At 37.9% G+C, this 27,848-nt stretch overlaps 1 long non-coding RNA gene and 2 pseudogenes across 1 annotated transcript; all 3 read right to left on the bottom strand.

The window, feature by feature from the left end:
- Nucleotides 1-7,225: 7,225 nt before the first annotated feature.
- LOC125199215 lies at nucleotides 7,226-7,817 on the bottom strand. The gene is made up of 2 exons (XR_007172549.1): nucleotides 7,784-7,817; nucleotides 7,226-7,351 (listed from the first exon to the last, which is right to left on the bottom strand). It is a non-coding gene; the product is annotated as an uncharacterized LOC125199215 (long non-coding RNA).
- A 2,583-nt stretch (nucleotides 7,818-10,400) lies between these two features.
- LOC125199225 lies at nucleotides 10,401-16,803 on the bottom strand (annotated as a pseudogene).
- Nucleotides 16,804-24,819: 8,016 nt separating this feature from the next.
- On the bottom strand, nucleotides 24,820-26,792 carry LOC125199223 (annotated as a pseudogene).
- Between the last annotated feature and the right edge of the window lie 1,056 nt (nucleotides 26,793-27,848).

The following is a 27,848-nucleotide window of genomic DNA, read 5'->3' as shown; positions in this document are numbered from 1 at the left end:
TTAATTCGCTGTTCATTTTTACTTATAAATGTAAATAAAGTTCTTTACATTCTATTAACTCATTTAAATTCCTTCTTCATTTAAAATTAAAGTATATAAATAAAATTCATATTTTGTTATTATTTTAATAATTTTTTAACTCTTATGCCAAAAATAAACGGTACTCTTAACAATGTAATTCGTAATTAAGAAAAAGAAACCCTTTGTATATGGCCCAATGGTGGCAACCTTATCTCTCAAAATGTGGTTCTCTTTAGTTCGAAAGTGTGGGGGAAGGGGAGAATTTTCTTAAGCGACAAGTGATTAATTAATTTGAATGAATGAGGAGTTACTTGGAAGCTTTTATCACTTGTATGTCCCAATGGTGGGCAACCTTATCTCTCAACATGTGGTTTCCTTCGAAAGGGGTGGGGTGGGGAGGGAGATTTTTTTAAGCGACAAGTGATTTAATTTGAATGAATGCAATGATTGAAATGTTGCTGTTGAAAATATTCAATACGTAAAATAAAACTATCAAATTGTACTATTTATTTAATTACTAATTCATTAATATAATAGATTAAAAATATCAACACAATTATTTTATAATTAATTATTACTTTATCAATATAATATATTAAAACGTTAATAAAATCACTTTAAAATGTCAATACAAAGTTAGAATGCTTTTAAAGGATGTATTATTAATTAATTAGGTTTACCTTAGAAGAAGATTAATGCCTAGTTTCCTGCTTCACACGTTGCACGATGAATATTTCTCTAAAAATATAAAAACTTTTATAAGAGCATTTTCAATCAGTAAATGAAAAAGGTATATTATCTATTTACTCATAAAGTGAAATATACTTTAAAAATAAATGTTCCAAAGGAAAAAATACTCAAAGATCAATCAATAAAATAATAATACAAAACGATTAAAAAACATAAACGTAATACCTTCTTTTCAAGTAAGTACATACAACATAAGAATTATACATTTTACCTCTCGACACTGGAGAGAAAGACACCTCTTCAAAACTTGTAAGATAATACATTCTCACATACCTCTCTCCTGAAAGATTCCAAGCAGGAAAGATATCGGGTAACGATACTTCTCATTTGCTGAAAATAAATAAAATGAATATTGGTAACTTAATGGGGAGACAATTGCTGCATTGGGCTGCTAGAGCAAACAAGTTGAGTAACCATTATTTCTTTTGCTTGAAATTTGATTACGCATGTTTTTTTTTTCTTATTCAACACTCAACCAATTGAAATATCCCAGGTGATCATGTACTTTAGGTGGGGAATTTAATAAAGTAGAGAAGAAATCAATGAATTCAATGGGCAAAACAGTACAGTGGAACTAGTGGAAGAGAGCTGTGATGAAGAAATGACTAAAGCCATGGTATCAATAATGCCACCATCAGTTGTCCTGGTCGAATCCAGCGATGCTCGAAACGCTGTCAAAGAAGAGAGAGCAGACAATGGTGGTGATGGCCTTGATCGCTACAATGGCGTTCCAGGCGGCTGTGAGTCTCCCGGGAGGGGTGGCAGGAGGACACGTCATCACACAGAGCAGGGAGAGGCTGTGATGGCAACTACTCATCCCAAGATATACAAACACTTGATACCGAGCAAACACCACAGCTTTCGTTTCATCTTCATCACAACTTTCATGGTCACTGTGCCACAGCATTTGGGAAGGGTATTCTGTTGAATTTCTCCCTATGCAGTGTGGGTGTCGCTGGCAGCTATTGCAGTCAGCTTTGAGGTCTAGTGTTGACTGTTGTGCCAGATACACAAACACGATCACTTACCTAAATTCAAAACTGTGGTCGTCGTATCTCTCGGTTTCCTGAATACATAGTCTTCCGAAATGTTTTCATAACGTGCTGTGTAATACTCTTCGGATATAAGTGGGTCAAGGATACTCTCACGCGGATTCGGCGGCTTTGGAGTAAGGTGTGTTATAACTTATAACAACGTCAAAATTATGTTGTGACTAAAATAATGATAAATAGAATGTTTATAGTTAAACACTAGCCAAATTATGTTGAATGAGAAATACCATTACAATTTGTTGAAACTACATTAATTAACAATCACTAGTACTCTCCATTTCGGCTAACGAGTTCAACTTAGCTGTACAAATATTGTTACATTCCTTTTTGGTACAATAGTTTCTTTTTCTACTGCATCACTGTTTCACTCACCTTTCTTCCCCTAATTATTAATGCACTTTTTTTCTCTCTCTCTGTTTTTGCTTTTTCTTCTGCATACACAATTGATCGACGTATATTTTTTGCATGCAGTTTAAAGAGGACCACGTACTATTAGATTGACTGCAAAGAAAATTCTTCCTAGATAATTTCCTCACTACTTCACATTGTTAACAAAAAAAAGACATCATTAATGAAAGTACAAATGCTGTGAAAACTGAACATTTTTCAACATAGGCAGTACAGACAAGAAATTCTCTAACCTTCAATATGGTTAATAAAACATGATGGCAATCAGAAATTGTTTTGTTAGATAACGTGTAGCATCAAACTCATATAAGTACGCATTTTCAAAGAAAGAAGTTTCAGTAATCAACTAGCCTACAAAAGCTTCTAGATCAAGTAATTACACTTGCAATCAGAAATTTGAATTTGACTAACTTTATCATGTGGTTAAGAATCGACGCGCAGTAATTTTCGCAAGTCATAAGGGTCCAACTGATTGCTTTTCTTTTTGACCTGAAAATTATCTGTGATACATGACTCAGGAGTGTGAAATTAACAAATTCTCTGTTGAGGTTAAAAATTAGCAAACGTTACGTTCTCAACTCAAATTTTCACGAGGGTGCAATATCTATCCAATAAGATCTGCTAGAACTAAAGATTTCGTCTAGTCTTTTTTTTTGGGACAAACCATGATTTTAACTCATTTCAAACAAAACGCATTGAGATTTGAAAGGATTTCCTCCACAGCCCACTTTTATACCCCTTATATTCTTGATTTTCCTACCTTTTTGAAAATATTATGTTCAGGATTTTGACACACATCAAGTATTTAGACTGCATAGCATCCATAGAATAGATAAAAATCAAACAAATACCGGTGACCATGGGCTTGGTCAGGTAGAGATTTGCAGGGGTAATTTTGAACCGCCCCACTTTCCTTGTGAGAATATCCTGCAAATAGTTGCATAATTGAATAGTTCAAATACAAGATATCTAATTGCTAGAGTCAACAACTCCATAGAAACTTCAAGAAAATGAATTTAAGCAACGGCGGGTAGCATTTTCAAGCCAATTAACCAACAATCTGAGCATCCACAACCTTTAAGTTACCAATATTCATTTTATTTCTTTCAGCAAATACTACACCCTGTACTGACCATTTGTCTAGATTGAAACACTATGTTCATAATTATGGAATATCCATATGCACTTTTCTTAGATACAATAGAAAAGAAACAGGCTCCACTTAATCATTCTGGGTGGCATTGCACTGATGAAGCATAAACTTACCTCTCCCGCTGCTTCCATGGCAGACAACCATTCATCAGAAAACGGTATAGCATTTGGAGGAATAACAAGCAAGAGATTTTTTTTTTCTTCAAGACCATCCCCATGCTTATTTCTGTAAACAGATAAACCCACAGATTTTGATCCACAACAGTTTGACATGGAAGATAAAAAAACAAACAAATAGAAAATGATAACACTTACTCTGTTAGCAATGTGGTTTCAACCGTGTCATGGTCCCACTTAGGACGAAGACAACTGAGAGAACTACTAGCATCTTCAGAAACTTCAACCTTATTGGTGTGAGAGAAAGGTGATTCCTTTGCATCTGCAACCACCTCCAGTTTCATCTTCATCGTTACAAGCTTCAAGTTTTAAAGGTGATTCCTTTGCAGGAGGGAATTTCTGAAACGCCAATATTACATTTTGACCTGTAATAGAATCTTCCACACTCTCAACAGCATTAACTGCAGAGCATACATCAGGAAGATGTTCTGCCTTCATGTAATCATCAGTACAGACAAGATTCTCTGCAACAAACTCATCCCCAGCTAAGGCCAGGCACTCTGATGGTTGAAAGCAGCAGTTATCCAACATTTCCCCCTTGATGACTGCACCACCAAAGTCCATGGCTCCTTTGTACCACTAAGGTTACCAATTTCAGATTCACAATTTTTTTAGTGACACTGTTGTGGTCAGCTCATTGTTTGCATAACTAACTTGTAAACACGGGACCTTTTTCTGTCTTTATACCAGTATCCTCCGGGGACAATTGTGTCGATTTTGAGGAAGTGGGAAGTCGTTACTTTCATGCTCTGAGTGTCCTGATGAAGACAGTGTGACGGATTTTCACACTCCACCATTCTGAGAGGTTGTGCTATAGCTTTCTCTTTACCTAGATCGCTCTTTGTCTATTATCCAGAGATAAAGACAATGGAATCTCAGTGTCAACCATTTTCGACCATCTTTTCGTCTGAGACTACATCCAGAAGTTCACCAACATTTTCTTCCTGCTTCGAGTTCTGAAGACACTGTTGTTTTTCAGCCAATAACCTGTCTCTTATATCCAATTTCCCAATTTGTTTTGACTCCATCTCAGTTTGATGAAAATGTTGAACCTCTGGGCCTTCACAGGGTTGGCAGGAGTCATTACCAATCTCGTGCTTGAATTTTGCATAATTTTTGCAGTCCTCAACAGTCGACCCAAGTACAGAATTTAGCATATGGAGCTCTCTGGGGGGTTCCTTGGACTTTTGACAGTCTCCCCTTTCCAAAGCTTTCACATTTTCCCCCTGCAGAAAATTTCCCTTTGCTGGGATACTTTCCATTTGCTCACCTGCTATTTCCTTTTCACTATAACTGTTCGAGTCAGTTTTTTTCATTCTTCCAAGAGAACTAATTAATGGATTAGTTTTCTCTAAGTAGCTTCATGGGAATCTTGTTTGCTGCTTTCTCTGCAATCACTTTGCTTTTTAAAAATTTTTTGCATTCTGTCATAAAATGTATCTGTGATTGTGTGGAATCAAAAATCCAACTGTAAGGGGGAAGAATCGCCAGAATATTTTTCTTGTCATATTGTTCATCAATTGCACTTGATGTTTGGGGATTCCAAAATAGCAGAATTCTGTTTTGGGTCCTAGCCTGATTTCTCCATTCAACCCCCAGATTCATCTTTTTCAGGGCAATCATCTATAGAATTTTGAGAATTGCTTGTTCCCAACTTCCATTTCGTGAAGGAACTTCAAGCCAAACTTCCGCGATTCAGCGTCCCCCTGAGATTCCTTCACAGGCATTGTTTTCTTTTAAAGGACCCTGAATTTGTTCAAAACAATTATAATTGTGTCAAAGAATCTTATCTCATTCCCAATGGGCGGGAGAATTAAAAATGTAGAATGAACAGTCCCACCCCACGTTTTTTTCAAAAATCAGAATCACAGACATGAACTGCTGTAGTAGACTCTGATGGGGAGAATTTTCCCCTTACTTCTGCTGATTATGCTATCTGAAACCCATCATGTGACTTGGTTGTTATGCCAAGTTGCCTTGAAACCCCAAACTTCCGGGATTCCTACAAAAAAAATATGACCCAATCTCTGATGGAAAACCCGGAATACAGAAGGTTTAGGCTGAAGCAAAGAAATTAGCAATAAAAGGAAGCAAATATGGACTAATACTTTTTCTATTTTCAAGCTCTACTGGATAACTGAAGTCAAAACTACCTGACTGAAGAATGACAAAGATGGTATGGCATTCTGACCTGATGGCCTCATCGCTTGTTTTTCAAAGGATGCAAAATTTTAGAAATTTTTTTGAGCATTCTGAGAAAAAGTTGCTGAATCATATCTTCTCTACATGAGTTCTCTAGCCATTTGAGTCAAATTGCTTGGAGTATTTTTGAAGCGAACTATAGGCTTTTCCAATTGTCACTAGACTTGATTGATGGAAAAACCATTGAATGATGAGAAGTCCTGCAAAAACATTAAAGTTTGAAGGAAGAATGGCAGAATGGAAAAGATTAGTGGAAGTTGCTGCCAATGTTTCTAGCTGAATTCGGGGAACTAGTTGAAGCAGTTTTTGGTTTTAAGAAATTTCTATATACAGCAGTCAGGTTTTTTCAAATTTCCATCTGAATGGTTGGCTGATTGAGGAATATAGCTCTTTATGCGTTTTTTAGTGTCATTCAAATTTTCAGGGAGCTCTTTTTGGGTTTCCCCGTTCTCTGTATGCTAAAACTGCATGAGAAAATAGAAGTGAGATATTGTGCACCATACTTCTACATACAAAGATTTACTAATACTTGAAAGTTTCTAAATGACCAAAGCAAATGATCCAGTATTCAAGGGGATAAACAGAATGAAGACAAACATAGCTGTTCTAGACTTTTCAGAAAAATTATCAAACACAAGTGAGATTCGATATGCAGTTACCTGGTTGAGTTATCCGGTTGTGCTTAACATGGCTCCCTCTGGGTATAGTACTCCTAATTGTAGCACAAGCTGGACTGAGGCTTGGCTTCAAGCCAGAACTTTGGGCAGCTTTGATTCCTTGCTTGTAGTTTTCCGACACTTGCATTTGCCGGCCTTTTTAATGTACATAGATATTAAGGATAGTGTACTTCAAACTTTTGTCAGAAATGAGTGGTGAAAGTAAGAAAAATCCTAGATTCATTATGCACTATAACCAAAGGATATGATGGTGAAGGTAAAGGTCGAGGGCAGTCGATATATTTTGACTGAAGTTTGATGCCTGAATTAGTTGAGAATTTCTGTAAAGCCTGAAAGACCAATAGAATTAGAAAGCCAACTTCCAACCATTAGAAAGAGAAAAATGATCTAGTGATAACTGACCAGAGATGTTGATGTCGTACGGTTGGAGGAAGAGAAATCAAGCATTGGTGATGACTGATAATTTTCCTTATATTTATGGAATTCTTCATCTTGGCGGAACTAACAGGAGTACCTTCACTTATGAAAGTTAATCCAGCTCTACAAGATACACCACTTATGGCAGACAGTTCTAGGGGATCCAATACACCTAAGGAGAGAACAAAGGATTAAAAGTATTGCCTCATTCCTAGTGAATGCAAACTTATGTAATTTATATAAGATTAGTGTATGTGGAAAATTAGATAGATGCATAGTAAATCTGCTCACCTTCTTCAGTTGAAAAGGCTCTGTCCCATGCTAGACTTTTCCGCAAATTACATTTCCTCCCTTTTTCCTCTTTTTTCATCTGCTGTGGCTCCAAACAAAGGCTTGAAGTTCCAGATTTATTTACACTGATATTATCCTTGGAACAGCTCCTCTCTTTAGATATGGAACAAGGGCTTGCTAAACCCTGAGCATTTTCTAAAGCATCTGCAAGATGGAAGAAAAGGTAATGGATAAACAAACAAGCAGAATAAGAAGCCTATATCAGTTTAATACCGTACACAGAAGCATATATCAGCTTGAATCCATACATAGAATACAAATTATTAAATTCCACTACCAATTTATGAGTGATTATTTGTGTAAAACACCACAATTTTCCATCATTGCAATAAGTTTCGATCTAATCTTTTCGTCCAAAAATTGAAGCAGGAAATGAGAAATCGATCATCTCAATCCAAGTTGAAAGGAACACACGAATACAGACGAAGCAATTAGCAACTCGCATAAACGAATATGCATAAACTGAAACCCTGACACTTAGAAGCTACTATTGCATCGGGATCAAAATTGGCAAAATCCGCATTTGGAAGCGAGAAGACAATGCAGGAAAAAAGGTACAGAAAACGGAAATCTGACCGACGGAGGGAGCACGCGGCGCGTTGCGGACGGTGAGTGGGTTTTTTGGAATCCGAGCGCATTTTTCCCCTATTTCTGCGGCGCGTTGACGGAGCAAAACTGATATGCTAAGAGATTATTCATAAAATGTAACGTTTGATTGAGGAATTTTTGGGAAGGAGAAGAAGGCGATTTCCAGATCCTGTATGCAAAGTTCGAACTCTGCGAACTGATTTTAAAAATGAAGGCAGGCGGTAATCTCAACAGTGAAGCGCGTGATGTTACTCGCCTAGGATTCGCTTGCGTATTTGTACGCTTGTACCGTTGCTATGTTACAGGATATGAAGAGTAATAAATAAACATTTTTTTAATGTTTAATTAAATACTCCTCCCCCACTTAAAAAAACATTTTAAATCTAACTTATTTTAACCATTGCTTAAGCTAATAAAGATAGAAAGAAAGTAAAAAAAAAAAGAGATAAAAGCTTATTTTATTTTAAAACGTTTATTTTTAATTGGTACCAAAAAGCGAAACGCTTTCATTTTAAAGGGCAGAGAGTATCTTATAAGCTGATAATTATGGAATTTATTATTAGCACTATTACTTATTTGTACTTTATCTAACATATGATAAGCCTAAGATAATACTACTACTTGTTCATGAGCACTAGTGTAGATGGAAATATACATAATTTAATTAGTTGAACATATAAATAGTAGTACTAAATAAAGAATTTGAGAATATCACATATCTTAATACAAAATTGATAAGTAGTAGAATATAGATAAAATAAAAAATTATTAAAGCATTGTTTGTGAAAAATTATTAATAAAAACAACTTATTAAATGAAAGTAGATTAATTTTAAGAGTATGGACCTAAAAGATAAAAGTAAATTGTTTTTTTTTGGGACTGAGGATTATATCATACGCATGCATATTATCATTGATTGAATATATAAACTATGTTACTATAAAGTAGAATTCTTCATTCATTTGGAATTGCCAACGTGAATCGGTGGATAGTTAAAAATACTATTATATGTTGTAGAATTACAAGAAAAGGCAGACAACAAAAACCTTTGAAGAATTCAAAGACTATAAATAATTTATTTAATAAGAGCAAAAAGATAAACCAAAATGGTTTGGTTACATAGTCTACAAGTATTTGAGCAATAGTTTCTGTATAAAAGTTGTACAAATATGGGTGTTGTTAAGAACAAAAAAGGCTGATAATCTACGTATAGAAGGTCCTTTTTTACATCTTAATCCCCTAATCCCGCGAGAGGCTTTGCATCTAAGAATTTTTCGAGTCAAGGCTCACAATTAGAACTCTAATATAAACTAGTAGTATCATGTTAAAGAAACAAGCAAACGACTCTCCACACACCATACTATTATCATCATCATCGCCTGTCACGACTGCAAAATTTCTTCTTCTTCCTGCTGCCTCGAAAAATTGGGAAAAAAGGACTACTCATCTTCATCTGTTAGTGAGGCAAAGGAGAAGGGCTTGAACTTGTATCCATCCCCACTGTAAAACTTGTTTTGAAATTCCACCCAGTGTAGACGTAAGGCATGGAGGAATGCGCTAAGAGTTTCCATCATAAGTAGTATGAATGCCGCTGTAATGCAAAAACTGCCAGCCCCACTAGACGTATCATGAAATTGTTGTATCTGCATCATTACAATCGCATCAGAAAATCTTAGAAGGCAAATATTTGAGATGGAGTTATATCTCTGTTATAAGAAAATATTTAACACAGTGTTGCTATTTTAAGAGCAAAGCAAACAAAACGAAACTTGAGAAGATTCATCTGTTAACATTAACAGGCGAACTTTACAGTCCTAGCATACAAGATTGCCAGAGGTTTTACTTCAACTATTTAACATGAGAATATATCACGTAAACTTAATGAAAATAAAACTGGCATAATTGGATGGGATTTTTCAGATAAAAAACAGCACTAAAAGAGTTATGCAGCTTGTTCAATCTTATACGATATGCATAAACTTACCCCAGGCAAGCAGGAGAACCTTCTCGTAGAAAACAGTTGATAATTCTGAGTGGGCCAAACTGTTACAAAACAAGGATTACAATTACAAAGCCATTGAGGAATAATATGCACCAACAGCATATTAGAATCAGTGTACCTCAGTGCCCACAGACGAAGATATGATGCAGTATTAGAAACTGCACCCAGTACAAACTCAATCGAATGAATCATTTGATGAACAAAGACCTCACTAAAGTTGAACTCCTCTTCACCATGAGGGTGTCTTGCAGAATCAGGCTCCTCGTCACTATACATGTCAGAGGTCCCAAGAATTCCATATGCCCGGCCTTGGAATCTCTTAGTTAAGCATAAGAAATATGGCAATGTTAGTCAAGCGTCAAAGGTTCCAAGATGCTCAGGCTCAGGAACTACAATAGTCTGGTTGAATGTAAGACGGACTAAGGTAGAACACACACAATTTTGTTGCTCCCTTCAATTTTTATTTATTTTTTATTTTTTTTTGGGGGGGGTGGGGGGTTGGAAAGTAAAAACTGGAAGATAGAAGATAGGCTGCAGCAGTGGTGCCAGTGAAAGAAAGAGGGTGCAATTTAAAGAGTTTTCAGAGGAAATAATTTCCAAACTTTACCAGGACGGGTAAGGTAAAGATAAGAAAAGCAGTTTAAGGAAATAACACATACAATGAGTGCAGGGGCTACCTCTAGTATGAAGTTTCTTTAAAATAAAGGGTTTTGGAAATAGCATCCACGGGACAGCAATAACAGCTACGAGCAACAATATAACCTGTTAAATTTTATCAGTGATCTACATTAGTTAAACTTTATTTTATTGTATTTACATACATAGCAAAATCAAAGAAAGACTGAATATTAGTCATGCCTGAAGCACACCCTGACCCCAAAACAGCTTATTCTCCCCAAATCTTCAAAGGGGCTCAAGAACATATAGATCATCACATGATACAAATCTGCTTGAGAACCGGTGCACCATTTGATAATAATGAGAAGAGAAAGATATCCAAAAAGGCTGTTAAGGAAGATCATCATGCACAAATTGGTACCTGGTACCAAAGCAAAACATATTTACCATCTATAACCAGTAGATTATTCAATGATTGCCAGCATGTATGGAAGCGGGAGAGGGAGAGGGAGAGAGAGAGAGAGAGAGAGAGAGAGAGAGATCATACTTGATATCAATTGAGTTCTTGAAGAAGCGTGCATTGAAGTAACTTATTATAATTCCTAAATTCATCTGTGACACACCAAACAAAATAGACATTTTCATCTTGAGAGAGTTTAAGAAAGGCAGCTCAGAACGACTTCCACGCCAACTTGGGTCCACGCCAAATGGATATGTATCCCCAACTTTAATCAAACCGATTGTACCTGCTTCGCTGATAAGGCGAACGAGGAGCACGAGAATGAGATTTTGAAATTTTCAAGTACAAAGACCAACATGACTTATAACAAAAGGATTAATTCTTAATGATGGTCAAAGTATATGGCAGCGATCCCAAAGGAGGGGCACGGAATTATAGAAAGAGCTACAGAGTTTCCTAAAAATTTACATAGTCTGATGGGATATAGAAAACAAAACCTCAGAAGCCTGTTTCCTGAGATACTGCAAACCCATTTACTAATTTTAAATCTGGATACTAAATGTTGCTTAGACTACATGAAAATAAAAATGACACCTATATGGACAAGGATCATTTAACTGTATTTCAAAATATATTTCACAAAAGTAAATGCTTTTGACACGTGTATAAGCTAAATTCTGAAAAGAGAGCCAGTTTTCTTAATAGACCTGATTTGTTTATCAAAGCCTGCTGCACAAAAAACTTCATAACCTTATAGCTATCAGATTCTAAACCAAGGAAGCGTATTAAGTATTCAGCTCTCGATATATCAATCTCAATCTATTCTCAGAGAAATAAAACTGCTGTTTCTTACCTGCATGTAGCATCTCTGCATTTATAGGCGGAACTACCAAATATGTGAAAAGGAACTGAAAAGAATTCATTGTATATAACGCCACAATATATTGAAAACGATGACATCAGCAGGAGGACATATCGACCGCCAAATAGCATTTCCATAAAGCTGCCAAGTTTCTGGTGGAAACAAACAATTAGGACGAAGCAAAGCAGAAGAAAAAGAGCCACGTGTTGACAATGAATAGAAGAAAAATAGCTGAAGATAACTATTTGAACATCATAAATAACTAAAAATTGTTGTGGGACAGTCTTCTTTATTTCTTTACTTATTTTCTATTCTTTGCAAGGACCTTGCCTTCTTTAGCATTTGCATATTCGACCTCACCATAAGCATCAAATGGCTAATTGACATTCACCAAATTCAGGTTAAAACAGCTAGCAAGTGTGTACCTAGGGTGATCTGTTACATCTATTTAGTTTTCTCCATGACTTGGTGAATGAATGAAGAGATTTCCAGGTTTCATCTACAACTTTCCTTTGAGTTAAACACATACATAGTGTATTAGACCAAGAAATTTTGTAGACTCATCACATATCTTTTGACACTTCACTTAATAGATATTGCATCAGTTTCTGTCTCCCAGAGGAATGGCTGAAGAATTTTATTATTTTCCACCATATACCAGTTTAAACTCATCTCTGAATCAAGATAATTTCAATTTTTATTGTTTTTAGCTTAAAGGAAGAGCCATATCTTATATGATCACAGATGTCAAGGGAGCTTATATTGAGTTTATATTTCAGGAAAACATTGGAAATCTATCTTCCTTAGATATCCCAACACAGTTGCAGGCATTTCTACAATCTACTTGAATTCAAACTACTTACAGACATTGAAATCTACTAAAAGTTCCCTACAACAAGGAAACAATACGTTTAATTAAGGCCAACAAAGGAACCTTCTATTAATTTCAAGATCAGTACTTAGTACTTGCACCCTATGTATGTTGTAAGAGAAAATAGTAAAATGTGTGACTTGATTAAGGACAAGAACCAACAAGAAAAGTTTGTGTGATAATATATGCCCACCTTATCTATACTTCAGGTTCAATGGAGAGAAATAATTTATTTTTAAAATTTTATCAACAGTCTAGACATTCGGAAAAAGGTACAATTACACCAGAGAAACTGATGGAGTTCTGATCTGTAAAAAGAATGTATACATGTGTTTAAACAGAAAATGCATCCTTTAAAAAGAGAATAGAATGTCATAACATACCTGTGAACCTAATCTTTTCTCGCGTGCTATAAGGACTAAAGCTCCCAGCAGTAAGCATATACCATGACCCCAATCCCCAAACATCACGGCAAAAAGAAATGGAAATGTAATGACGGTATAAACAGCAGGATTTGCCTCTTGATATTTTGCAACTCTGCAATGTATAATACTTTAATCAGTGCCATTTTTAGCAGTTAAGACCTATATAGAGTTAAATATCATTACACATACAGCAAAATTTTCAAAAAATTACTAAAACAAATGGAAGTATCCTACCTAAATGCAAAAGCAAATATTAAGGAAAAAAACAGTCAACATTCAAACATTTATATCTGGAAAACCCTCGACTATAAGTTATTTTCTGCTAAACAGAACCTGTAACATTCCCTCACAGGTTCAGAGAGGAAGTGGAGAAACAAGTACTGACATTTTGTCTAATGTGGTCAACTAGTTAGTCAGTTTTGAAATCAAATAAGTCACTAAAAACATTGCCCATTTTGTAATTTTAGTCTGTCCCCAAAAACATTTTCCATTTCAATTTTGATATTTATCCCACCACTACCCTTTATATTTTCTCCTCACTTTATCAACTCATTTACATAAATACCAAGCATAGCCCAGACTTCTAATATTTACAATTAAAACCAATACCCCTACAACAAATTAGGGCTCCTTGTTCCACCCATCTAACAGTTACCTAACATTTATTAAAATCTGTGCAGAAAAGAAATGAGCAATGTTTCAAATGATGGAGGGAAAATATTAGATTTATTCGATTATGAAATTCTCCAGCAACTTCATCAAAATGATTTGATATCCATAGTCAAACTTCTCTCTCCAAATTGTATACTCCAAAGCTAACGTTAACCAGAAAATTAATTCACACATAACTACTTATCCCAATTCTGAAGTCCGATTTACCCAAATCTTAAACAAACACATATAATAAAATTAATGACAACGTAGAAAATAGAGTACAAAGATGCCGAGAGAAAATTTTTACAACCTGAGAAGTGGAGAACTATGATTATACATGACTTACCCATATGCATCGACAATTTCCTGATATGCATTTGTAAAATGGTTTGTCCTGAAGAATGTTGGAGGTGATTCATTTGAGTCCATCACATGAAATATTATACCCACTTGTGAATTACTATCAAAAGTTGCGCGTTGCAGAGCATCTTGAATCTGCAATATGATGGAATATATCCCCTTCACTTATTTTATAAAATAATTACTTGCTCTAGGTTTATCTCAAATTTGTAGTACCATAGTTTTTGCAAATATTGGACACCAACCCTCACCAACCAGGCACTTCTTTGTGACGTCCTATGAATAAATCAGCACATGAGTTGTAGAAGCCACTTTAGAAAGTGACATCAGTATGCACAGCTTCTCGGCTATGATTTAACAAAGTGACGTCAATAGATCATTAGCCATCTTCAATACATTAACTACAAGGATAAATCTGTCCAAATTCTTCCCCAATTTTCAACTACAAAATAATGCAATGCATCAATTGCTGCATTACATCAAAAGCAAACAAAAAAACCCATTTAGCTTGTGAAAACAGACTACGCTGGCATTCAAACACGTCTCCTGTAGTTCCAAAACGCAACAACAAAAGAAATCTAATTGGCAGCATACATCTCTAGTGATTTGCCTCCGCTTGATCGAGTCTTCAGGAACTGGATAGCAGTTTGCTCCAAATGCTTCACATATTTTATGGATTTTTTTCCTTGCTTGATCGCCTGAGAAGAATACCATAAAAACTGTGTTCTCAACCTGCAGATGCAGAGGTAAACATCAGTACTAAAAACATGTAGTGACCCTCAGCAACAAAGGTGATACCAATTCCCAAGTATCACAATATCCTGACAATAAGGAAGTGATGAAGTAATTTTGAAATAAATAGAATCAACTAGTTTAGAATGTGTGTGCTTAGTCATGATAAATAGATGGTAGACTGGTAGTACATTTTAAATTTCTGGAGTGGCATTTCAGCTTATTCTGATTTGTTTAATAATTGAATTCAGTATTCAAATTAGAGAAAGGTAGGCATTATTAGGGGGAAGAGAAGAACAGTGACCATTTCATTTGATGCAGGATCGACAATTGGATCATCAGCTGGTGCCTGATTGAAAAGCATATTTCCCCTTGTTGTACGAAACAACATCCTCTCAAATCTCAATGCTTTAGATTTACAAATGACGCCACTTACAAACTTCACACCAAACTGATCTGACATTCCAGGTTGCATCTCCTGCAATTAGAAAACCTACATGAATACAACACCACAGCAGTTGGCTAATCATAAATATAGTTAAGCAGCAACTTATCATTTTACAAGATTACCTGTTCCAACAGTGATGCTGAATCGGCATAATCACTGTTTATATGGACATTCTCATCTAACTCTGTATCTTGTGCTGTAGAATGATTCCCATCAGGCATAAGGAAGTCACCAGCCTGGAATCACCCTTTAAATGCTTACATGTAATGATAAAACTTAAAAAGCAGCAGATTTAAAGATGAGGGGTGAGAAAAAGATTATGATACGCATCGTGTGATGGTGAGTCGGAGGGTTGTTGATTATTGAGAGTAACAACCTGGATCATGGAGTCTTTATGGAGATTTGATTGAAAAGATCATGGAGTCTCTTTAGCTTATCTTATTAATGTTGTCCTTTAGGTTTGAGAGGATTGTTAAGTCTTGAGTTTAGTACAAGGATGGAAATTTACCGTAGTGTCTCGTTAGAGGAGTGGCCTTGAAAGAGGATTATCATTTATTTCTTTTTTATATACATCAATTATACTTTCTGTTCTTACTATTCCCCGTCTGCCTCCCTGCCCTCTTTTCTCCAACATACTAGCTTAAGTAGTTCTGTTAAAAGATTGTGAAACCATGAAAAGTTCTAAACTCCCCAGAAAAAGAGGATTGGGTGGGTTCAATAAGATAATCTAGTTACATTAGGTGGTTCTAAAAGCAAGAGGAACGATCTGGTAAACCATTTTCCTCAATTAGCTTATCTACATGTCACATGTGAACCATTTTGTTTTAGCTGTTCTCTTTGTGTGCTTTCCTTGTGAGTTGTGAGTGGGTGTTATCTTCTCCTAGCAATGTTAAAGAGGGAGCAATTTTCAGTTCATCAGTGAATAAAAAGGAGAAGAAGCAGTTTTCTTATTCCAAGCGTAAACTGATCATCCTCTTGTCTTCTGTCTATTGCTCATCTTTCTCGGCATTGAGAAAGAAAAGGTAGTGATGAACCTCATAGGATCTCCCAAACAGTTGAGATTATTAGGTTGGTCTAAAATTCCTGAACAACTTTTGAAACAACTCAGTAGACCCTATCCATGTAAATTATTACAATCAAGTTTTTAACTTAGCTCTTTCTTTTACGAAAAGAAAAGGAACAGGAACGCATCAACTGTTTGCCAATATACCTTCTGTAGGACCATCTTGAACTCAAGCAACTCATTGTAAGTTTTCTGCAGCTTCTCACTGTTATGATTCATTTCAATTAACTCGTGCTCATGCTCAGCAAGTCCAGCCTAAAGTCAGAGTTCAAAAATAGTTGGAAGTAATGAGCACAAGAAAAAAACACAGCAGTCAAAGAAGGTAACCAATAGTTAATGATAGTAAATAGATGCATGGAGATGAAAAGAAAGAAACAGACCTCCAATTCTTCTAATTCAATATCGGTTTCTGGAGCTGGATGAGGAGATAGCATTAGACCAGCTTTATGTATCTGATCTTTGAAAAAACGTAATTTTCTGGACATCTCAGCACATCTTTTAACCTATTGCCAATTTTCAAAAATGAAATTTCAACAAGAAACGTGGGGTGGTAACAGTAACAGAAAATGACTTCCCAGAAACCAGATTGTAAATGATAGAAAAGCAACTCAGATAATGAAAATGGTCAGTGATCACCTCAGGTCTTTTCTAATTAAATTCAACAAAATATTTCAGAGAGGACTAGAAGGGCCTCCCTAAGTTTGTCATCAATCTTTCCTTCATATTTTAAATAATAAGTAATGACTAAGGGATCTAGAATGTGCCACTAAGACAAGAACAATCCTTGGCCTGAAGATGAGTGTGATGGGATATACCTATTAACCTTTGTTTTGATGAAGGCCATCTGAATTTAGTAACAGTCCAAAAATATATTGTGGCTAAAGTGAATAATTAAAGCTGGTGTCGTATCACATGAATAATAATCATATTCGTAATCTTAGGGGGTGTATACTTTGAGTGAAAAGATGGATTGATAAAAATACTCCATGCTAATCCACCATTTAGTTTGATGGGTTGATTAATTTTGCACTTGTTTGACCATCTCATCCATACTCAATCCTATGTTTTATCAATCTATTCTATGACTATCATTCACAATAAACACCTACTTAGAGTATAATAGCCAGGATATCGTGAAAATCACAGCAAAAACTTTCTTGATGACTACATCATTGATTGCTCATCGGAAGTATCATACATTGGCACACCTATTCTCCAAAAGATGGGGCTTATGAACGTACAAATACCTAATGGGACTCAACCACCTCTAACCCCAACACCGAGCAACAAATTCTAACATGTTTCAGGGAACAAATTTTAGTGGTATATTTGTTTCTCTACCAACTGATTGGCAATTCAACATTTTATTCATAGGGATATGACTTCGTAACTTCCAAGAATAGAGCAGCCCATGAGTAGTGACTTTACAGTATCCTAGCATAACAATGTTTCCATCAAACCAGGTCCTAGTAAAACACCTAAGCAGTTCAGCTATGTCAAGATTTTATATTGCCAAGACAATGTTAAACAACAAAACAAACAGAAACAAGGTAAATGGAATTTACAGTGAATATCTAAATTGTGCATCTCTAGATCACATTACCAATTAATTATTTATCGTTTAAACCTTTCAATGTGATCAGCCGTTCCCAGGCAACTACCTTGATAAGCATACCACCTGAATCGCTGATGCAGATATTTGATACAAAGCAAATTGTTAGAAACGAAACTTATAGAGAAGAAACCAATCCTAACAAGCCACACAATAGTGGCAACACTAGATCATCCCTCACTCCATCTACATAAAACAGCGGATCTCAAAAACTAAAATTCGCCAACAAGTAGCCGCTAAGCAACTAATTACCAGTGTAAACAGTAAATAAGAGAGGCAAATAGTGAAACAAAAGGATCTGAGCTCACATCGCGGAATTGGAGGAGACCTAGTTGGCCGAATAGGAGACGGCGCGTGAGCCGATTCGACGGGTATAATAAGCTGAGCCAACATCATTTCTCGGAGCGCATCAGATCCATACTCGGCAATCTGTCGATGTACTCCATTCTCCGACCACCTCCAGGCGCCTCTTTAGTCGATACTGTTCGGATCACAATTGGTCGCTCTGACGCCTCGTTCAGATCTGAATTCGATCAAATTAACGTAACAGCGATAGATGTTCGGTTGCGTGAGTGCGTTGAGTTGGAAGGGCGGGAGATTTGAGTTATACGTATATGTGTATGTATAGGTTGCCAGTTAATTTGATGGCAGTGGTGGTGGAGGAGGATGTAACTGCCATGAAAGAAATTTTGGTGTCGTTTTCCGTTTTTATGGTGGGGGCGTGGTACGGGGTGACTTGGGTTGCAGCATGACTAAATTTGAAGATTGCAATACTGTTCACTCCCAACTCTTTTCCAAAGAAATGTGGAACGGAGGGAGCAGTATAATTATATGTATCATCGGTAGCGCTAAAAAATAGGGGTGCGGATAGGAGGATGGCGTGAAGGGATTCGGGTTTGGTAACGCAGGAGGGTGGGAGACCCGCCTAGGAAGGGGTGTGAGACCCTGCCGCAGGGAGCCGTATGTGTTACGAGCTCTGGTCCAGATAGCAAGATAATTTTTCAGTTTATTTAATTTGAAAATTATATAATTGCATGAGTTTTAAAGATTATTTGATTATATAAAGAAAAATAAAAACAAATTAATGTAATATTAGTTTCACTTTTACATATACTAGTACAACCATCCTTTAAAAATAACTTTTGAAAGTGTATGAGTTTTAATGTATACTTGATTAAATAATAGAGAAATAAAGAAAAAAAATGTGGAAATAATATTAGTGAATTGCGAAGTACACATTATTAGTAGTATTTATTTCATTTAAAAGTTTCCTAAAATCGAAGTGCATATTTAAGTGACGAATAAAAATAAAAAGTGTTATTTTAAGGCGGAGAGGTTATTGATTTATAGTAGAATATGTGGTTCAGCTTATCCAAAATAAAAATAGAATGGATTTAGGTCGCGGATGTAGTGAAATGGCACACTGAGGTATTTTTTCACGAACAAATGGAGAATTTTTTTTTTAACTAAAAGGTAGAAATTTAGTTATGAAATACTATTCTTTTTGTGTATAAATCATTTTTAGGAACATGCGGCAATCTTATTGAACCACTTGAAGCATCCACAATGGGACGCTCGCTGAGCCTATCTTGCCGCACGTCAAGAGCTTTTATCCCTTCTACCCACTCGTGCAGTGGCATATAATCTTCGCCTAGCGACGCCCTAAGCATTTCACTATTTTGTATTTATATTTTTATGTTTGCAAATGTAAATAAAAATAATAAACAAATAAAAACAACACAATTAAAGGAAAATTCTAATTTTACTTAATTAAAAAAAAGTTACAAAATAAGAAATAAAAAAACACTAAATACAAAAAAAAGGGGCTAGTCTAGAGAAGTCCCAACTTGCGGCTGAGGCCATTGATCATCCATTGATGCCCTCGATTTGAGCCGGGTTGGTCGCTGCATGAGGGTGGTGTGCGTCCGACAACGTCCCGTGAGTCGGAGGAGGTCGCCAAATCCGCGTATGCATGGGCCGCGGTCGAGTCGCGGACGGCGTCGACCGGGGCGGCGACGGGCTTGCTCAGGGCGGCGCACAGGAGGAGGATGTGGCCTTGCCCTTGCCCTGCGGCCCGCGCGGGGAGATGCGGAGGACATCGGTGCTGGAACTCCATCCTCGAACCGGCGTTGAGGTCCATCGGAGCGCGCCGCTATCGCTACTTGTATAATCATTGAAGGTGCGCTTCGGCCCCTCCTCTCGCCGCCGTCGATTGGGAATCACACCACCAACGAACTTTGCGCCCTCGAGCGCCAGGGATTTAGTCCCCGAAATCCCCGTTAAAAACGTGCATGTTTTGTCCCGAAAACCCGAGACTCGCCAGGCCCCCCCTGCATTTTTCGTACTCGCGCGAACAAATTTACCCTTTATTTATCCAGGTTTGGGCCCCCGGCCCCCGGGCCGTTGCCGGTTTGGCCGCGTTTTTTCCGGCGTGCGCTCCCATCGGCACCCTCGGTTGTTGGCGTCCCCGGATCCCCCGGGCATCAACCAAATCTGCAAGACGATGGATTCGGGCGATTTTCGTCGCCGGCGAACCTTCCCCCTCTTTGGAAACCCCGGGCTGACCCCCCTTGGTGGGGGCCCCGAAGCGGGCCGGCCGCGGGGCGGCGGGCGGGGGGCGGTGTGGAACGGCTCCATATCGGACGCCCTAGAGTGGGTAAAAATTTGGGATCGCCGGCGTTGGTGTCGAAGGCCGGGATTCGTCGGGTTCGTCCCGGCCATCGTGCACCCCCGCATGGATATTCGGATAATCTCAAACCTCTTGTTGAAAATGTAGTAATTTTGAGAGATAAGTGAAAAAAAATAAGTGTAAAAATAATAAATTTTGATATATATGGGTTTTTGAAATTTAAAAAATTTAAAAAAAAAAAAAACTAAACCGCGCATCGCCCGTGCCCCTCGTCCCTGTCGGTGAGGGATGATGCCCGAGGGGGGTATCCCCCGAAAATCCCGCGGACGATGGGTTCCCATCCGCCCCTGGTCTCTTATTAGTCATTTTCCTTTTTTGAGCTTTTGTTCCCCAAATTAAAAAAGAACCTCCTCTCCAAAATACTCCTCAACATACTTTTTTAAAAGAGTTCAACTTTATTAATCAATTCATCCATGCTTTCATATTTTACATGTTCCATCTTAAAGTTGGGAGTCTTGTGATTGAAAAAAAAGCATAATTCCAACCTCAAGTTTTATCTATTGTTTTTCGGTTCATGATTTAATTGTTGATTTTTTTCTCATGGGCTTTTAATTCATGTTATAAAAATGGGTTTAATTTCCTTTTAAATCCTTTTTTTCATGTGTTTTGAGATAACGATAAATAAGTAGTTAAAGTGAAAAATTAGTAAATAATAGAAAAATAATGTAAAGAGAGTATGATTTAATGATGTGTGATGGAATCGATTGGAAACATTGTAATAAAATATCCTCAAAAAGGTAAACCTACTAATGAAGGTATTTTAAGGGTCTTAGAAGCTTTGTGATTACATTCATATGACGTCTAACAAACCCTTACATGTTAACGTACTTTCTTTGTTGTTTTGGGTTTTTCCCGGATTACAAGAGATAATCGGGTGTAATACAACTCAAAAGAAGGAATACAGAATGGCAAAGCGAAACGAAATTACAACCAAAAATGAAACGAAACCGTGAACAAATTGTTAGTCGAGTCGAGGCGAGCTTCGACAAGAAAGACAATGCGAGAGAGGGAGGGAGCTTATGATGCAAGAAATGCTTTGTGAACGTGTGTAGAATGCATGGGCACCGAGCCCCACGACCGGGCCCAAAGAACATCCAAAGACCAAGTTCAAGTCTAAGGACACGGCACGGGCTCGGCTGCGGCCGCGCGCATGTGCCCGCTGACTCTACACCATCTTAGTCCACTAGAATTATTACATGTAATAATCCTTCTTATTAAATATTTGTTTAATAAGTTTGTTAATTTCAATGTGAGATAATTAACTTTCTTAATTAATCACGTAGCTTCTCTCTTAGCTCACTTATTAGTTTGCAATTTTGCACAACTTTAATCCATTATTTCTCACTCACCAGGAATTGGATTTGGGAAAATGAATATACCACGGTCATCTACTCCGAACGTAGATCGACGCTATATCATTTAATTTCACAAAATTAAATGTCTCATTCAAATTATTATTGGTCAAAATCTTTTGACCAGGCATAAGATTCCAACATGTTGTTTGAAAGGAAACTTAGAATGTCGAGTGATTCACTCTAGTAACTTGAAGTCGATAGTTAGAAAACAATTCTATGTTAGCTAACGGGTATGAGTTCGGGCCAACGAGACCCTCATCCGTCCCAAGTACGGATGCGTGGAGGTGCCGATTCCCATGCGACCGGCGGTGGAATCGGCGGTGGGGACGGCGGCAATGAAGATGATGAGGGTGGCGGCCCATGCGGTGGTAGTGGGGGTCGTCGGTACGGATCGACGAACAAGTCTTCGGCGCAGCGTCCTAGCAACATACAACGGCTTAAAGCCAAGGCACGCCCTCCGTGTAAACCGGATCAGATCCCAAAAGTGGGAGAGAAATTTCGAAAGCCTTCTAAGGGTTCGCGGGCATATACGAGAACAACTCGCGCACATGAGAGCGGCGCGACGAAGATGACGTAAAGGCACTTGTCAATAAAGATTACGATGTTGGGAACCCCAAAGTTCAACTACTATGATGAATTTGAGGTTCTTTAGGACTCCCGAAATTCGGGTCATCTACGAGCAAGAGCGTGATCTTGGGCCGAAGCGGAAAAGACTTAGCATAGCCGGAACTACAACGCGGTGGCTCACGTTCTATCAACCTCAACGACAATGTTTCGAGAGCCCTCCGCCACTTTCTCTGGCGCCCACGTCCCCGGGCCAAACGCCGATCCGTGACACTAGATCCGCCTCCGCATTTCTTCGCGCGTCCGGCTCGCGCACGATGTTGTCTACACCGGTCTCGTGTTGAAATAGAACTTGGAGGTCCGGATGATAAAGCAACTCCGAGGAAAACGCCATCCGCTACGAAACCGCGACAAACCCGGACACTGGGAGGTGTACTAGGAACTCATGCGAGGCTCGAGATGCTCACGGTTACGAATCGCGACGTTGTGAACCACGTTCCAATTTTGAAATTATTGAACCGGAACCAAACCACAAGGGTGTTACGGATTCGTTCAGGTTCGAACCATCGATATTCCGACAATTTTTTATGGTTCTCACAATTTCAAACTGCTCTTTCCGACGGTTTTTGGCAATTCCAGCTCAATTTCACGATTTTTCCAGTTCAGACGGTTTCATTTCGAAATTTGGAACCTGATTGAACCACGGTTCCAAAACTAACAGTTACGATTCTTTTTAAATCTCACAGCAGTTCCAATTCAGAACCTTGACCGCCGGGTATAGTTTCGCCATTAACCACCTGAACCGTAACCCTTGGGTCTTAGGCTCAGGCAGCATCTGGGATTGTCAAGGGAGGCAGCAGAGAGCAACAGCGGCGATGGAGAAGAAGCGGTGTTTTCCGATGTACACACCGAGTAAGAGGTTGCAGTGTTTTTTTTTGTGTTTGATAAAATTTTATTTTTAGAAATGTTTTTAAACTAGTATAATTTCCCCACGTCTATAATTCAACTATTATTTGGTTTTAATTTAATTTCTAATTAATTTATGTATGGACAAATTTTTGTAGTTGGTGGAAGAGTGTTTTTACCTTTGGGCATAGCCTCCTACTGTGGATCTCACAAGAGATCCATATGCTAATGGAAGTACAGACTATCAATAATGAAAAATCAGAAATCTAATATGAATAGAATATTAAAATCACATTCAGGGTTAAAACAACAAACAAGAGCTCTTCTTGAACACACTACTCCAGAGTTATTAATTGTAAAACTGAACAATATAACAATGAAATGATTTACAATAAAAAAATTTTAAAAAATGAACAAATATGACGTTTGGAAAAAATTAAAAAAATGTTTAACTTACGATCTGCAACTCCATGAATAAAGCAGCCGAGAACAGTTTAGAGCGACATTTGATTTAAGTCCATTAGCATTCAAAGTGCTCATAGCTCAAAGAGCTTAGCCTTGCCAAGAATGGACTGCAAACTCATAAAATAAATTCACAAAACATACTGTAAAAACAACTAAGAAAAGTAAAAGACAAACAAGAAAATCTTTCGTTGAAGAAAAAAAAATTAAAAAAAAGAGCTGTCGAAGCTAGATTGTTAGATTGATAGTTATGCCATTGCGGCACCCGCTTATTCAGATAGTCCCGAGGATTGATGGCTAAACCCAGAAATGCTGTGTATCTTATAGAAGTTTTCGGGGCTAGTTGGGCTTTGGTATTACTGGGCCTATAATAAACAATTGGGATTTTTGAAATATTCTTTATTCGCCTGTTTTTATGATATTTTAATATTCGTTCTATTGTTATAAAGTACTCCTACTATTTCCTAAGAAAACTCATACTACTAATATATTTTGTCTAAAAATATATTTCCAAGCATTAAACTCATACCATAAGATTCTCGTTACTATAAAACAGCACATAACCTCAGCCATTCAAACATTCCACCCCTAAATAGGGGGGAGCGGGGAGCAATACTCAATTTGAAACAGTTTTCAAAAACTCAGTAGGACTTCAAATTTAGATGGATCAAGTATTGGATGTTAATTTCTCTAAATTATTTTCTGATTTTGACCAAACGACCCATATCCAATTCAATGTACCATAAAATGCTGTAACATAGACGTAGTAGGTGTTTTTCTTCAGACATTGTTTTTGTCTAGGGAGAGAGCCAGAAAAGATACATGTATCTTCATGAAAACTCTATCAGAAACACACACACACAGATTGTTTTTAAGCCCCTTTTTGACTGAAGATATATAACAGAAATGGTTGTCATATGTTTTACACAGAATAATATTGTTCAAAACCAATTTCCCAAAGATGTAGAGGCCAAAAAAAACCTGTAAAGATTAACCAATTGCCCCCTCCATTTCTGTGGCTTCTTCCACAACACCCCAAACCTCCTCAGCATGTTGGCATTTTTCTTCTTCAACTCCTCATCAAGATCGTCCGCATAAGGCGAGCTTATCTTCCCAGTCTGTGGGCTTAAGACTGTCCATGGACCCCGTTCTTCCATTATTCCTTGTTCCCTGCTGACAGCATTGCAGCAGCAGCCTCCGCAGCCTTCCTCCATTGACCCGATTGCACTTTCCCCCTCCTCAGCTCAGCTTCCATCTCTGCATTGCTGCTTGTGACCCCAGCTGCTCCCCCCTCGCCGCTTTCTTGTTACTCTTCTCGATTTCCTCCACCAGGTTCCCCCAGGGCCGCCTCACTCTCTGCAGCCCTACCCGACTCCAAGTCACCAACTTTCACCGTTCTACCATTCATCATTTGCTTCAGTTTTTCGTTTTCCTTTATTGTGCATTGCCACTCTACCTCCTTCTGTGCCAAACTAGCCTTCAGAGTTTCTAACTGCTTTTTTGACTCATGGAATTCTTCTCCAGCCAATCTCCTCTCCCCCGACACAGAGCTCTCGAGTTTCAGGGGAGGCCCTCATTCTCCTCACAAAACCTTGCAGTTCCGTCTCCTTGTCCATCAGGTTCGCCTTCAGCTCCCGATCTCATATTTGGATTCCGACCCCCCTTTCCAGCTCGGATTTTTGACTCAAGCAGATTTGAACTTCTCCACCATTTCCATAGCATCCTGTATCTTCTCCACACTACGGCTTCGCTTTCATTGTATCTTTTCTCGTGGGCTTCTAAACCCATCTCAATTGCTCAACTTCGAGTTTCAAAGAACCAACCTCCATTTCACTCGCCTTTTCCTTGAGAGTCTTTGTTGCCACCACTACATGTCAGCCTGGGGTTTGCTCACGGATCTTCCAAGAAATTAACACAGCTCTCGACTGCTCCAGTTCAGAAGCAATGGCTTTATAAGCTTCAGTGGCCTTTGTCCATCCAACCCAGCCTTACCATTTCTTGGCCGTTTCCAGTTGCACCAGAGTCTCTCCAACGAGTGCCTGAGCCTGAGCTTCAGATTCTTTGCTATACATTACCTGCTGTTTCATTTCTTCCACGATCAAGAGTGTATCAGATAACTTCTCTTTTAATTTTTGGAGGTCGTTTTTCTATTCCGAGTGCTTAGCTTGAGGGGCCCGGACTCAGCTACCGTTTCAAGCTGAACTTGTGCGTGATTTTATCCAACGCAGACGCTAGTGCAGCCAATCATGAGAGCTCTGCTTCTTTATAGCCTCAAGTTCAGATTGTGAGCCCAACTTTTTTTCCTCCGAAGATGGCTGCTCCAGGAGGTGTTTCTGCAACTCCTCAAGCTTCAAAGTTAAGGCCAAGAGCTGGTGGTTTGACTCCCCGGCATCTTTTTGGGCTTTTTCTTCTGTGCTTCCGTAGAGATTAATTGATCCTTGACAACTTCCAGATCATGTTCAAGCTGAGAAATTGACCCCGAGCTCAGGTATTTTGCTAGGCCGCTTCTTCTGGAAGTCGAAAGATAATGTTCTTTAGCATAATACAGAACTAGTACAAATTTTAGCAAGCAACCATCAATAAAAAGTTAGAACTATTTTTTAGCATACAGCCAATGATTCTTGCTGCAGAAATAGAGAAGAATGAGCTTTCTGTACCTCAGAGAGCGGGCTTCTAGGGATTTTTGGGTCGACTACTTTAGGGCTTCTCTCTTTTGGTGCTCGGTTTGCTTGGTTTGATGAAGATGGGTAGGGGCTAAGAAAGCGGCCCTGTGTGAGCTGACGCACTACCCTCGGAGAAACCTTTGTGGAGCTTCTGATGATGCAGTTTGAGGAGAGGAGCTTTTGGGGGAAGCCTCAGAGGATATAGGTCGAGGAGAACTCTTTTGTGGTCCGCCCGAGTGACTGCTTCGCATATTCACACCAAATTGTAATCTTCAAGAATGGCTTAAAATACAAAATCAAAAATCTCCAACGGTGGGTAAATGACAAGTCCAAACAAGAATGGGAACTAATGAACCATCTAAATTCTAAAACAAGAGCTCACAAGGGGAAACTAGTCTTAGTTTAGTACTCCTAGTATAATAAGAACCATCTCCACCAATTTGAAAGAAATTTTTAAAACTAAATAAAAACTTGAAGAAGCATACCTTGGTTTAGGTCTGCAATTCTTAACCAGTGGTGGGGTAAATTGAATGTAAAATGAAAAAAAGGATTCAGGTCCTTAAATGTTCCTACTACAGCCTGCAACACTGCCAGCAATTTCACAAGCTAAATAAGTTTTAGGACAGTGAAGTTTTTAGAGAGTAAAAAAAATGAGAACAATGAAAATAAATGCAGTGATGGGAGGCATCAAATGCATCTACCTAGTCTTCCGCAAAATACAGACAGAAGAAGGGTGTTGTGATGAAAAGGAGTGTAAAAATGGTAAGGTGCAAGAACTAAATCAAGAATAAGGGTGCAAAAATGCAGTCAAGGGAATCACACCTATAAAAGGACGGCCAAGTTGGAGTGGGGACACGACGGGGAAATATCACTTCCATCAGGGGCATTTTTAAGACTACAAGATATCCTCCATTGCAGCCGGGGGGGTGAAAAAGTTACCAAAAAACCATTATAATAATGCAGGTGATGAAACAAGTCAAGAGTAGCAGTTGCAAATGATTAATCTAAACGGTTTGATTGAGATACCCAAGTCAAATGTAAACCAAACAAGAAGTTGTGTTTATATTTGGTGATTAAATTAATGGCCGTTTCTGCTCATAACTGTACAAGCAGAGAGATTCTTTACTTTTTTTCTTTTTTTCCCTAGAGGCAGAAGAAAATTTAAACCAAAAAAAAGATTCTATTTTTTCACCAGCACTTTAATTTTCAGATACATTTAACTCTTGAAAAGTTCAAACGCACATAAAAGAAGTAAAAAGTGCAGCTGCATTTTACAGATTCGACGATTTCCAGCTGAAAGAAACAAT

The sequence above is a fragment of the Salvia hispanica genome, unplaced genomic scaffold (genome assembly GCF_023119035.1).
Source record: "Salvia hispanica cultivar TCC Black 2014 unplaced genomic scaffold, UniMelb_Shisp_WGS_1.0 HiC_scaffold_425, whole genome shotgun sequence".
In the NCBI taxonomy this organism is placed as follows: domain Eukaryota; kingdom Viridiplantae; phylum Streptophyta; class Magnoliopsida; order Lamiales; family Lamiaceae; genus Salvia; species Salvia hispanica.
Note: the sequence above shows the minus strand (reverse complement) of the source record. Positions and strands in the feature narration are given on the sequence as shown.